The 14,571-nt window shown below is 37.4% G+C and overlaps 1 pseudogene; it reads left to right on the forward strand.

Annotated features, from left to right (window-relative positions):
* Positions 1–5,216: 5,216 nt before the first annotated feature.
* On the forward strand, positions 5,217–7,651 carry LOC100812278 (uncharacterized; annotated as a pseudogene).
* The last annotated feature ends 6,920 nt before the right edge of the window (positions 7,652–14,571 follow it).

Raw genomic sequence — 14,571 nt, forward strand, 5'->3', positions numbered from 1 at the left:
ATTTGTAGCTTTAGCAGCAGCTGGTAAAGAAGCTGAGTGGCTAAGAAATCTGATCTATGAGATTCCATTGTGGCCCAAACCTGTACCTCCTATGTCTATCAGGTGTGATAGTCAGGCTACTTTGGCTAAGGCATATAGTCAAGTGTATAATGGGAAGTCTAGACACTTGGGTGTTAGACACAACATGGTTCGGGAGTTAATCATGCATGGTGTGATATCAGTGGAGTTTGTGAGAACTCAACATAATTTGGCCGATCATTTAACCAAAGGGTTAAGTAGAGATCTCGTGAAAAGGTCGGCTGTGGGATTAGGATTAAAGTCCATTTGAAATCTCTTATGTTAAGATACCCAATTCCCATCTAATATGACATTAGGTGCTGAATTCAATGTGGAAAGCTTAACATGTAGAGATTGGAACACATCATCGAAAGTATCCCAAAAGATATGTGTTCGGTTCTGTAAGTTAAGGAGGTTGAAGTATAACTTCTCAATGGTTCTTTTGAAAAATTGCATTTGCAGGTGCAAGAAAGAAAATGACTACCTATATAAGCACGAAGTTTAGCCGCTTCAAGAAGCTGGGACTTGGCTTTGATATGCTTATGAAGGATAGGGACACAGGCTAGTAAACTAGTGTCGAGCAAGAGTAATGTTATAAACTATTGTGCAGATTATCTTCATGTATTCATTATGAATAGAAAGGGTTCAATCCTTAGTGACACCCTGATATTCGAATATTTGAAACGTGTAATTTGCTAAGATGAAATTCAATCGTCACGATATTTCATCTATGCAGTAGTTTGTTGTATGTTATGACTTTGGTGATTTGATCGGTAATTACACTAAAATGGGGGAGGTTTGTTGGACATTTTAGTGTAATTGATCTCTTTAATGTTAAAATAAGAGTGCACGCTTGTTTTAATGTAATAACGAGATGCTCGGTTTAGGCAAATGTTGAAAGTTACATGGAAGTTACTAAAACTTCCATCAACGGCAATTTTTAAAAAGAAATAACTTCCATCAACCGCCAAAAACCACATTTTCTTTGATCATAAATAATCATTCTGGTTCAGAAAGCATAACGGGTGACAAAACATACAAGACCAAAACAAAACTCTTGAATTATTATCTTCTAATTTTATCTGATTGAACAATTTTGGTTGAACCCCGAAATTTGATTCAATCTGAAAGTGTTATACACGACTTCAGATTTATCCAGTATCATCTCGATTTTTAAACTAACCAACAAGAATGTGAAAACTGAACAAGAGGATATATAGTCTAAAACCAACTAACATTCCAAAATTCCTCACCAACCATCCCTATTATATTGGACAACCACACCCGTGATGAAAATTATAGTGCGATCTCATTCCACTGTCTCAATTAAATAAAAAATATACAAAATATCACAATAAGGATATGTTAATTAAGAATTTAATTTAAATACACTTTCATTTGCAATTAACTAATTATACATATTTCCTATAACTTTTTTACTAATTGTTTTACAAATCATTTGGTGATTTCTAATTAGTTAATAATTTCAATTTTTACACTATCTATCAAAATTAAACTCATATATTAACAGCATCAAAGTTATTTTCGTTTTAATTTTGATACTTTTGTTCTAATTAAGTAGTACTAGCAGTTGCCATTCTCATTATTTTATTATACGTACATTCTACATTCTGCTTACAACTTGCAATGAATGGAAAAAGTGGAGCTTGGACATCATTTGTCTGCATGACATTAACACCAATAACAAAAAGTGAGTGGAAATTTTTAGACAAAATAGATGAAGAATTATTAATGTTCAACCATCATTGGAAGTGGAAAGTTCATTATGAGAAAGAAAAGCAGTTCGCCAAAATGGAAAGCAGTATAGGTAAAGAAAGCTCAAGTAATTTTCAACTTCTAGACATTCCATGTAGAGATAAGAAATGACAGTTCATAGAAAAGAAAAGGAAAAAAAAAATGATGGCTTACAGATCTTTATCTTTGTGAGAGTGTTACTGCTTGCACCTCCTTGCTTGCTATGCTATCATTTACTTAACAAAGGTGTAACGAAAGGATTGATTTAAATAATAGTTAAAATTTGAAGACTAATTAAACCAAATTTAATTACCTTTGATTTAAAGTATTAAAAAAATTATTAATATTTTCTTAAAATAAAATTTCATTGATTTAAGCAATTCTATATTGTGATCTAAAATATTTCTTAGTAGATTATTTAAGTTATCATATGTATTTTTTTTTGAGAATATTATATTGAACATGAGTAATTTTATGATTGCTTAAATTTGGCAATTAAAATTATTTAAAAATTACAATGAAAATTAAAATTATGTTTCTCCTATTATTTAAGTTGATGACGTGTAAAAAATACAAAATATTCTACTAATTTTTTTTTTAGAAAAAAAGTTAATATTCTTTTTCAAACTTCTTTTTATATCACTAAATAATTTTTATATGATAAAGAAAATAATATTCATGTTCAAATACAATTAGAAATAGATCACACAACAATCATTCCAATTAATGACGATTAAATCTAGTCTTTTTTCATACATAAGAGAATATTATTTTGTGAATTAAAAAATTGATCAAAATTAAATAGAAAGATATGAACGAAATAATCTTTTTTCATATATTTTTTAACTGAAATAGTCTTTAAATTAGACCCTTTTCATGTATTTATCATTAATATATTGGATAGTGATTGCTCCTTTGCTTATTTGTAGATCATGGCGGCATGTCTATTTTCATTTCCTTGATCATGTGTGGTTCAAACTTCAATCTTTTTCCTCGTATAGTATCACTGTTTAGTGTTGCTTACAACCGATGTTGTATCATTGTATTGCCAGGTTGTTCAATTTGCATTGTAGTCATTGCTATCTTCTTTCTTTCTTTTCTTTTTTCAAATTTGAGAGTCTTATTTAAATTCTGTTTTGGGATGTACATATTTGCATATTGAGCATATTTGTAGTTAAGATCAACTAGTTGTTCAATTCTGTGTATCACATTCTTGTTTCCAAAAATGGGGGACTAGTGGTTCATGAAAACGTGGTTTAATAGGAAAAAAACTTATATTTAATTTTAGTCACTAACCATTGAAGTGAATAATTAGTTCTTTCGTGTTAATTAAAGTCGTGACTCGTGGCTGCATACAAGACTTGACTCTCCAAGCCGGCCAGGCCAAGAACTTTGATGAGATATCCATAGATAACCAATGATGCTTGAGAACCAACAAAATTGTTGGAGTAATATTCTAAATTACCCTAACTATAAAAAGGGCAAATAATAGGTGTAACTTTTTAAGTATTATTCGTTTTGCTTTTTCACGTTTTACTTTATATAATAATAAAAGTCAGCTTTTAAAATTAATTATCAAATTGAAATGTTAACTTTACTTAAAAATTAACACAAAAAATACTAAAGAATTTATCTTTATAAAACAATTTTTTTGAAGAGTCAAAATGAATTAATATTCAAGTGTTCCAGGATCAGTATTAATTACAATCCAAAACTAACGAAGTATCTTGGCTAATTTTTTATTTGATAAATATATAAATTTTTGGAATTCATTTTTGTAAAAATTTAATAAATTTTTTATCTTTACAAAATTAAAATACATTATTATTATTTGGTCTGAATGTAGATTAAGATAAATTTATGAGTTTTTATATTGATTATACATATATATAATCGATGTAAATATATTATTTTTACATTAATTATAAATATAATAAAAAATGTAATAAATAATTTGAAATGTTTAAATCTTACTTCAAGAAAAAAAATAATATATTTTATTTTTATGAGAATGAAAAATATATTGAAATTTTATCCAGATAACTTTTTAAATATTTTAATATTTATAAGATTAAAAATATATTTTAACCTTATAAAAATATCAACAAATAAACAAAAAGTCTTTTTTTTAACAGTTTTAAGAATTAAATAATTGATAGTAATCATAATTTTAAAAAATTAATTAACGTATTATACAAAATGTTGAGCTAAAGATCAATTAAGGATATTTTTGAATGGTCATGGCCCAAGCATTCTTTGACAAGGTCACTGCCCATGAAAGCTACCGATATCGCATCAACATTTACTCACTTCTTCCATTAAAAGGAACTGGAGGCTGAAAGTCGTAATCTTCATTTTTATACTTTTAGATTATACAAAGTTGGAAAAATTAAAACATTATGTGGTGGGCGAATTAGTGAACAAAAATTATAAGATCTGCACAGCTTATTCTAATTTAATTCTAATTAAGAAATTAATTATTTTCCATTTTACTCCCTTTATGACAAATTTAATTTTTACTTGTAAGCCGGTCTCTGATAAATCTTGTACCATATTTTAAAGCAAACCGTAACACATCATAAAACTTAGTGATATAATTTTAGATGTCTTTGTGTGTGTGAGATGTATTGCTAATATTTATAGCATCCTTCCTCATAAAATTTAGGGATATAAAATAATTTGATTTGCCTTTTATGTGTGTGTGCGTGATGTAACGTTAATGTTTACGACCAAGCTAAAAGTACAAAAAAAATAATTTGTATCTAAAGGTTTTCTTGTAATAAATATAATGGGTGAAATTAGCCATAATCAAATTCTACTTTTTTTTATTTCCTTTTTATATACAGTGCCATATATAACAGGAAACTGAATTTGTCCGTTTTCACACTAGACTAACAGCGCCAAGAATGAGAATGAACATAATCTGAACAAAGAGTAGTCCAATTTCACATTGAATGCGAAATGCATGTTGGATGATGAGCTATTGCAATCTTCCAATGGAACCCACCAAAGATAGGTGGCATTAGCACAAAACATCTCAGCTTATGGTATTTTGTAACAGACAATCAACTTTGAAGAAGCGTGTACGATGGCATGTTGATGGAAGACGACCACACAACATAAAATGCTACAAAATAAAATAAAATATTTTTAAACTATGACATACTTTGTACATTGGCATAGCTACAGTCCAAATCAAAACCATCCCCTTCATGGTCATCATCATGCCCATCATCATCGTCATCCAAGGGTGGGTCTAAAACAGATACTGGACTGCACTGTTCCTTATCTTCCTCTTCTTCCCCTGATTGGAATTTGTTGACGCCATCTGCACCATTAATTTCTTTGTCCTATAAAAAAAATTCACAACCACCATAGTTAGAATATTGTCCTAATTGGGGTAGTTAGCACAAGTCCCTAATCATTCTTATAATGCCCATGGATTTAGACTCTACACTTGCTTCATAATTGGGTGGTTGTTGTTGTTGAAAAGTATTGTATGTGTGGTGCACAGGGCAGAGATTAATATAAAGCCATGGCATATTTTGTTGGGAGGGTTGAAAGAAGGCACTACGAGGATACCATGGCTGAACAGAGAGCCTTATGCTTACTGGAAAGGTAATCCAGCTGTTGCTGAAACCAGACAAGATCTCATGAAATGCAATGTTTATGAAAATCAAGATTGGAATGCTCGTTTATTTGCCCAGGTATCACACTTCTTATTAGCTTTGTTTGATTACACTTATTGAAAGTAGTTTTATTATTTGGATATGAAAAAATTAATTTTGTATGTAATATTTCTTATAAGCAAAAGTTTCATTATATAAAATTGGCTTAAGCACATGGTGTGCAGAAACTAGAAATAACAGGCAAATTCAAGCAACACAATGGCCAGCAGCAATATTGTATATAACATTATACACTTTTTTAACTTTTAATCTTTTATTAATACACAACTTAAAAGTACATTCAAAATCAAAGGAAATAACCTGTTATTGAACATTACTGATTTTTTCCTTCTGGACAATATATTTTGTCTATTAATTGACTCACAATAAAGCCGCATATATAGCTTCCTTCTTGACAAATGAAAATTTTGTTTCAGCATTGGTTTCGAGAATCACAAGAGGGGTTCAACAAATCAGACTTGCCAAGTCAATGCACTTATAGGTATAACATTAAAACTGTCCATTCATGCTTCAGTTATAATTATATGTAATAATATATTTTTGTTATTGGATATATATGTTCAGTTTATCAATAAATAAATGTTTGAATTCAATCATGATCGTGCAGATATAAGGTGTACATTGAAGGTTCTGCTTGGTCAGTCAGTCAAAAATACATTCTGTCATGTGACTCTACCACTCTACGTGTACGACTACATGTTTCATCTCCTGAATTCATATGCTAAACTCTTCAGATACAAACCCTCCATAAGTGCTAATGCTACAGAACTATGTGTGGAGTCAATGGTTTGTGGAGCAGAAGGATCAGTAAAGAAATTTATGGTGGAATCATTGGTCAAGGTTCCTGCAAATACCGACCCTTGCACCATGCCTGCCCCTTTTGACCCTCCAACTTTGTATGCAACATTACAGAGAAAGGAAAGCTCAATTCAACAAGTTGAATCATGGGAGAAAAGTTATTGGGATAATCAAACCATAACATCTTAATGAATATTTGTTTTTCCATATTCAACTTAACTCATTCATTCTTAGAATATCTTGGGAGGATACAAGTAGAATCTAGATTATCTTGTACTTGGCTAAAGAAACCATATCATGCTTGACGAATTATCAGTTTTAGACTTTACGAGGAAAAAAAAATTAGTTTGTTAATTTTGTAAATATGGATACCAAAATGTAAAATTTGATATCAATTAAGTTAACTAATGAATCAAATTTGTAAAATTTGAAAATATGGAAACGAACCCAGCAATTGAAAAGTGGGATACCAAAATCATCCTCAAGTAGTGTACTTAAAAAAAATAATTAGATTTTAACTTCTATTACAACAAGTCGTTATTTCTTATTAGAGATAAAAGAATTTTAGGACTGAACAATAAGATTTGTGTAACAAGCATTTAGTTGTATGAGATTAAATGCAAAATGCTCACAAAAATAAATCTCCAATAAGGTTTTGCAATAATATCTATTGTGAGTCTGTCAGAGATTTAATACACTCGAGTGTAAATATTTTTACACTGTCAACTAATCAATGGTTTACATTTCAACGTGATATGAAAATGGTAATATATAGGTAGTATTTGAGTTAAGCTCATGAAAGCCAAATTAGAAGCCTGCAACTGCAACCAAACTTTCTAACAATCTCTTCCCGATATAAGACGCACTATTCTTCTTAGCTGTGGCCGTTTCATCTGTCCCCTGGTTTCTACCATTCTGGGAACTTCCTTCAACTGAATTGATACAGGGGGAAACATAGCAGAGGGAGACAATCAACAGAATGAGGTGCAACAAGCAATGCAGATTAACAACCAGCAGGATAAGGTGCAACAAGCAATTTCAGAAAACAAAGAGCAGAGGCCCAAGAGAAGGGTAGAGAGACCAACGTACCTCAAAGATTACATCTGAAAGGGGCGGGATGGTATTAAAGGCATATATGCATTCTGTTAGAGCAATTACAACACGTGGGAGATAATTGTAACAAACTTGAATCCTGAACATTCCATAGAATAGCAATTCTGTTATAAGAATCAGTATAAATAAATGTAATGATTCACAGAAAGGGGAATGAATATGAGAATTATCTTTTCTTAGTTATTTCCTTTCCTTTACCCCTTTTGGAGGCCCTGGTCCTCGAAACCAGAATTCCCCCCTGCATCACGTATCATTGGTGCTCTCGTTGCCCTCCAATGACGCACCCTTCGTCCTCTGATAAAATTGAAGAACTCCTCGTTCGCCTCACCACACAGCAACTTACTCTCTCCAGCAAAATCGATGACTTCATCTCTCACATTACCCCTCTTTTTTCCCCTGCTTCCCACATGCCTTCATCCCTTCCACGCCCTTTTCCTGTTCCTGCACAACACCATCGCCTCAAATTAGATGTTCCACGTTTTGATGGAACGGACGCCCTTGGTTGGATCTTTAAGATCAACCAGTACTTCGAGTATCATGGGACCCCGGAGTACGACCGATTAACGATTGCGTCATTTTATATGGAAGGAAGGGCCTTAGCATGGTTTCAGTGGATGACCAGTAATGGTCAATTCACTTCGTGGCCTGTTTTCCTTCAAGCATTACAAAATCGATTTGCACCATCACAATATGAGGACCCTACGGGTACTCTTTGCAAACTCATGCAAAAGGGATCAGTGGCTTCTTACCTCTCTGAGTTTGAGGATTTAGCAAATCGTGTCGTGGGAATTCCGCCGGCCTTCCTCCTCAGCTGCTTCATTTCCGGGCTGACTCCTGAGATCCGCCGTGAGGTTCAGGCCCACCAACCCCTCACTCTTTCACAGGCGGCCGGCCTCGCGCGCCTCCAGGAGGAAAAGCTGGGTGACCTTCGACCACCACCGTCCACCATGCGTTCTCGCCCTCCCTCACTTTCTTCTTCCTCCTTCTCACCACGCCCGCAACCCCTTTCACCCCTTTTTCCTTCACCGTCAGCCATACGACCGCCACCTCCTCAACCTTCCCCCACCCAACCTTTCAAACGCCTGACCTCTGAAGAGATTGCCAGCCGCCGTGAGCGCGGCCTTTGCTTTAGCTGCGATGAGAAGTACCACAGAGGTCACCGCTGTGCCTCTAGGGTATTTCTCTTCATCGCGGAAGGTGACGCTGCTCCTGACCCACCACATATAGCCCCACTTGACCCGACCCTCGAACCCGACCCTGACCCAACTGAAGCCCATGACCCGCATCCGGCCCAACTTAGTTTAAACTCCATGGCCGGTCACTTAGCGCCCGAAACGCTGCGTTTCGTGGCTTCCATTGCTGACGTTGAAGTGGTGCTCCTGGTGGACGGAGGGAGCACCCACAACTTCATTCAGCAACAGCTGGTCGAGAAGTTGGGCCTTCCCTCCATTTCCACCACCCCGTTGCGCGTTATGGTCGGAAATGGGCAACAATTGAGTTGTAGTTGCATGTGCCAAGCTATTGCCATCAACATTCAGAACAATACATTTATAGTGGATTTGTATATCCTTCCCATATCCGGAGCTAACGTAGTACTTGGGGTCCAATGGTTAAAAGCCTTGGGACCCGTGCTTACCGATTACAACACACTTTCGATGCAATTTTTTTCAGACGGCCGCATCATTAAGCTACAGGGTGACTTAGATGCCAAACTTCACCTCCTCACTCCGGTCCAGCTTCGTCGGCTCAGTCGAACACAAGGTGATGCTCTGTTTTATCACATTACCTTGCTATCTAATTCGACCCCTTCCCTGCCACAGGAGTTCCCTGCCCCAATTCAGGACTTGCTGCTCCGATTCGAGGCTCTCTTCACCACTCCTTCTACCCTACCGCCGGCTCGAGCTACCGACCACCACATCCACTTGATCCCTCAGGCAACTCCGGTCAACGTTCGACCGTATCGCTACCCCCACTATCAGAAACAAGAAATCGAGCAACAGGTTGATGCTATGCTACAGAAAGGTCTCATTCAGCCCAGCACCAGTCCGTTTTCTTCTCCGGTCCTCCTGGTTAAGAAACACGACGGCTCTTGGCGGTTCTGCGTCGACTACAGAGCCTTGAATGCGCTTACCATACGGGATCGTTTTCCAATTCCAACGATTGATGAGCTCCTTGACGAATTAGGCGGCGCCTGTTATTTTTCCAAGTTGGATTTGCTCCAAGGTTACCATCAGATTCGTATGAATCCTGAGGACATTCCGAAAACTGCATTTCGTACTCACCATGGCCATTACGAATTCAAAGTAATGCCATTTGGTTTATGTAATGCTCCATCATCGTTCCAGGCAACCATGAATTCGATTTTTCAGCCTTACTTGCGGCGTTTCATTATCGTCTTCTTCGACGATATTCTCATTTATAGCACTTCCATGGATGCTCATCTGCAACACCTGGAAATCACCTTCAAGGTACTACTGACACATCAATTTGCCTTAAAACTTTCTAAGTGTACCTTTGCACAGAGACAGGTCGAGTACTTAGGCCACTTGGTCTCCTTCAATGGCGTGGAACCTCTTACCGACAAGATTGAAGCTGTCCGTCAATGGCCTTCCCCGCGCACCACCAAAGCTCTTCGTAGCTTCCTCGGATTAGCTGGGTTTTACAGAAGATTCATCAAGGGCTATGCTACGATTGCTGCCCCCTTGGTCAAAGCTACCACATTGGATCCCTTTCAATGGACTGATGTTACTCAGGCTGCATTTGACCAATTGAAGCTCGCTCTATCCTCCGCACCGGTGTTAGCTCTCCCGGATTTTCACCTTCCCTTCACCATTGAGACTGACGCCTCTGGGGTGGGCTTGGGTGCTGTGCTCTCTCAGAAGGGACACCCCATTGCCTATTTCAGTAAACCCTTTAGTGCCAAAATGCTCCGATCATCAACGTATGTCCGTGAATTGTACGCTATTACGGCCGCCGTCAAAAAATGGAGGCAATATTTGCTCGGACACCGTTTTGTCATTCTGACCGACCACCGGAGCTTGAAGGAGCTTCTCACCCAGGTGGTCCAGACACCCGAGCAGCACATGTATCTCGCCAGGCTCATGGGCTACGATTACGAAATCCATTATCGGTCCGGTGCTAGCAATCAGGCTGCTGATGCTCTCTCCCGTGTTCCAGACCCTGATTCTTCCCTTGCTCTCATGCTTTCGGTTCCATGCTTGACCTTCATGGACGAACTCCGTTCTCAGCTCGACCAACATTCTGACTATGTGCATCGTCGACAGGACATTGCTAATCATCCCGCCAAACACCCTGGGTTCTCTGTGGTTAACAATCTTATTTTGCACCGTCACCGCATATGGTTACCACGTGATATTCCTATTATTCCTACCCTCCTCATTGAATTTCATGCGACCCCCACTAGGGGCCACTCTGGCATTGCCAAGACGATTGCTCGTGTTTCTGAGAACTTCTATTGGTCTGGTTTGCGTGAGGATGTCGCGACCTTTGTGGCCAACTGCCGTGACTGTCAGTCCACTAAATACGAAACAAAGAAGCTCGCTGGTCTTCTTTGCCCTCTCCCGGTTCCTCATCGTCCATGGGAGGACCTGTCCTTAGATTTTATTGTTGGGCTGCCGCCGTACAAAGGTCACACAATCATATTGGTGGTCGTGGATCGTTTTTCTAAAGGGGTTCATCTGGGGATGCTTCCTACTGCGCACACTGCTTTCATGGTGGCCACATTATTCCTGGACATGGTGGTCAAAATTCATGGTGTTCCCCGGAGCTTGGTCTCCGATCGAGACCCTCTGTTTCTTAGCAAGTTTTGGCAGGAGCTTTTCCGGCGCAGTGGCACTCACTTGCGTATGAGTTCTGCGTATCACCCCCAGAGTGATGGGCAGACTGAGGTTATTAATCGTATTATCGAGCAATACTTACGCTCGTTCGTTCATCGGCGCCCTCGTATTTGGGGCCGTCTCCTTCCATGGGCGGAGTGGTCGCACAACACTTCCTGGAACTCCGCGACCGGGGCCACTCCATATGAGGTCACCTTTGGCCGGAAGCCATTTAACTTCCCGGAGTACCTTGCCGGTGACTCTAACATTGATGCTGTAGATACCCTGCTTTGTGACCGGGAGGAAACCTTCCTCATGATTCGTAAGAAATTACTAAAGGCCCAGATTTTAATGAAGGAGAAAGCTGACAAACACCGCCGTGATGTAGTTTTCTCGCCGGGACAATGGGTCTTACTTCGCCTGCGCCCTCACCGTCAAACGTCTGCCCGGGAAAATCCCACCATCTCGGGAAAGTTGGCAAAACGTTACTATGGGCCATTTCAGGTTCTCGAGGCCATTGGCAAGGTTGCCTATCGATTACAGTTACCACCTGATGCTAAGATACATCCCATCTTCCATGTCTCCATGTTAAAACCATTCAAGGGTGATCCTAACGACCCTGTTGCTAATCCACTGCCGATTTCTTTTCATGACGATCACCCCCTTGTCCAACCCGCTGCGATCCTTGCTTCTCGACCATCATCTGTTTCTGGGTGGGACGTCCTTGTTCAATGGCATGGGCTCTCCCCTGATGAGACTTCCTGGGAGGATTGGTCAACCTTATGCCGGGATTATCACCTTGAGGACAAGGTGCTTTCCCAAGGGCCCAGGGGTGATACAGGGGGAAACATAGCAGAGGGAGACAATCAACAGAATGAGGTGCAACAAGCAATGCAGATTAACAACCAGCAGGATAAGGTGCAACAAGCAATTTCAGAAAACAAAGAGCAGAGGCCAAGAGAAGGGTAGAGAGACCAACGTACCTCAAAGATTACATCTGAAAGGGGCGGGATGGTATTAAAGGCATATATGCATTCTGTTAGAGCAATTACAACACGTGGGAGATAATTGTAACAAACTTGAATCCTGAACATTCCATAGAATAGCAATTCTGTTATAAGAATCAGTATAAATAAATGTAATGATTCACAGAAAGGGGAATATATATGAGAATTATCTTTTCTTAGTTATTTCCTTTCCTTTACCCCTTTTGGAGGCCCTGGTCCTCGAAACCAGAATTCCCCCCTGCATCACGTATCAGAATGCACAAAAGAACACATTAAAAATAAATGCAAAATTTAGTACTACACCATTGAAACTCAAAAGTCAATGTAAAAATAAATTCCAAAACTGAAATATTTTGAAATTGAACATACCAGAACACTGTGAGAAATTATCAGGTGTTTTGCAAAGAGAAGGGAGACCAGCAGCAATTGTCATGTTAATCTTTAAGCCAAGATCAGGATCATCCCTGTCTTTGAGAATAACGCAGACACACTTCTTGTTGGTCTTCATGGCTTGTGTGAGACCACTGCAACAATCTGCTGTGGCGTGCTTTCGTGTCACACCCAAATATGGCAGACACGTTGCAACACCTGTCAGGATTCTGCACATCTCTGTTTGTCTTGAGCTGAATCTCCCATTGCATGACTAACCAATACCAATGTTATTGCAACACTAGCAAGTGTGGTAGACAAGCATTTGAATCCATTTTCAATCTTGATGAATGAATGAGTGGAGATAGATTATATTATAGTCTATGGAACAAGTTTAGAATGAGTATACAGAGCAGGGTTGTAGCTAGAAATTGTTAAGTTGTGGTGCTACATGTAAAATGTTGGTTTTTTTTAAATAAAAAAAAATTATTAGAAGGTTCTGTAGTGTGTTATGTTTTAGAAAACATTTGGGAAGGAAACTAGTGGATGAAAATAAACTCTGTGGTTTCATTGTGAACTCACGGAAGAAGACCATTAGTTTGTTAACTTAGTCTGGATCATTTCATGTGTGTGAATGTGGAGAGCTTAGTGTTTATTTATTTATTCCACTAAAGAGTTATATATTATTTCTCGTGGTTATTTATTTATTTATTTTTGTCTAGAGCTTAGTGTTCATATGTGTGTGAATGTGGAGAGCTTGAGGGAGACGGGGTGGAAGACAAGTTTCAAATAAATATTGAAGGTACGTCATTATTTAACGATGGAGATTTAAAATAAAAAATTTTAAATATTAAAGATTTTTTTTAAAGAAAAAATTTGTCAAAGATCAAATGGTCGAATATATATTATGAATTAAACACATTTTTTTTTTACTCTTTTGATTCTCACCATCAAGTTTCGACTAACGTCAATTGTTGAAACTAAGGTTGTGGAGAGGGCAAAGACACTCTCTTATGCACACACAAGACGTGGCTGATCATCTTTTCCCTCAACAACAAACCGGAACCTGCAACATCATCCCAACCATGAAGGCACATACTACCATTAGAACGATCAACTTAGTTCAATGCTATGATACCACTCCAACTTGATGAGAGACAATGAAGAAGGAGATTACATCATGGCAATTGGCAAATGCTAAGCTTGCAGGGGTCGGTGGCAGACTCAAGAATAATGGAATGTGTAGTGGCTTAGTCTCATACCTCCATTGCATTTCAGTTGTGCCTGAGCTTGCTTCCCTATTTTTATTAATTTTGTTCATGTTTATGTGAGTTGAAACTTCCTGCTGAGGACCAAAAGGTAAAAAAATTATAAATATAGGAACCAAAATAAATGTTTAAAACTACAGGGACTAAAAAGAAAAATTATCACAACTATAAAAGGGTAGTTAAACCAAAATAAAATAAACTAGTGCAAAATAATGGTGGTGTGATTAGACACTTTTAATCCTAAATGGCTCGTTGTAGACATATATACCTCTACATATCTGTGCATTCTGCAACCACCACCATTAGTGGAATAAAATTTTAAATGCAAACCCTTCTATGGTATATTCTATATACGCATTATTAGTCTAACAATAAAATAGCTACGATACATGGAGAAGTTTGAAGCAAGACTTATAAAAGAAAAAATTATGATCTCTGTAATTATGGTAGACCAAGTTAAACAAGCATTATATTTCACACTTCTTTGTATCTCACTAATTAATTTTTATATTAAAAAGAGAACAATTTCCATATTCAAATACAATTAGAAATTAATAGACGACACAACAACCTATTTCAAATTATGACGATGAAAACTAGCCCTTTTTCATATATAAGAAAAATATCATTTTGTGAAATAAAAAAGAAACAAGAATGAAGAAAGAAAGGCGGTTGCGGC

Source organism: Glycine max, unplaced genomic scaffold, assembly GCF_000004515.6.
Source record: "Glycine max cultivar Williams 82 unplaced genomic scaffold, Glycine_max_v4.0 scaffold_120, whole genome shotgun sequence".
NCBI classification, from domain to species: Eukaryota; Viridiplantae; Streptophyta; class Magnoliopsida; order Fabales; family Fabaceae; genus Glycine; species Glycine max.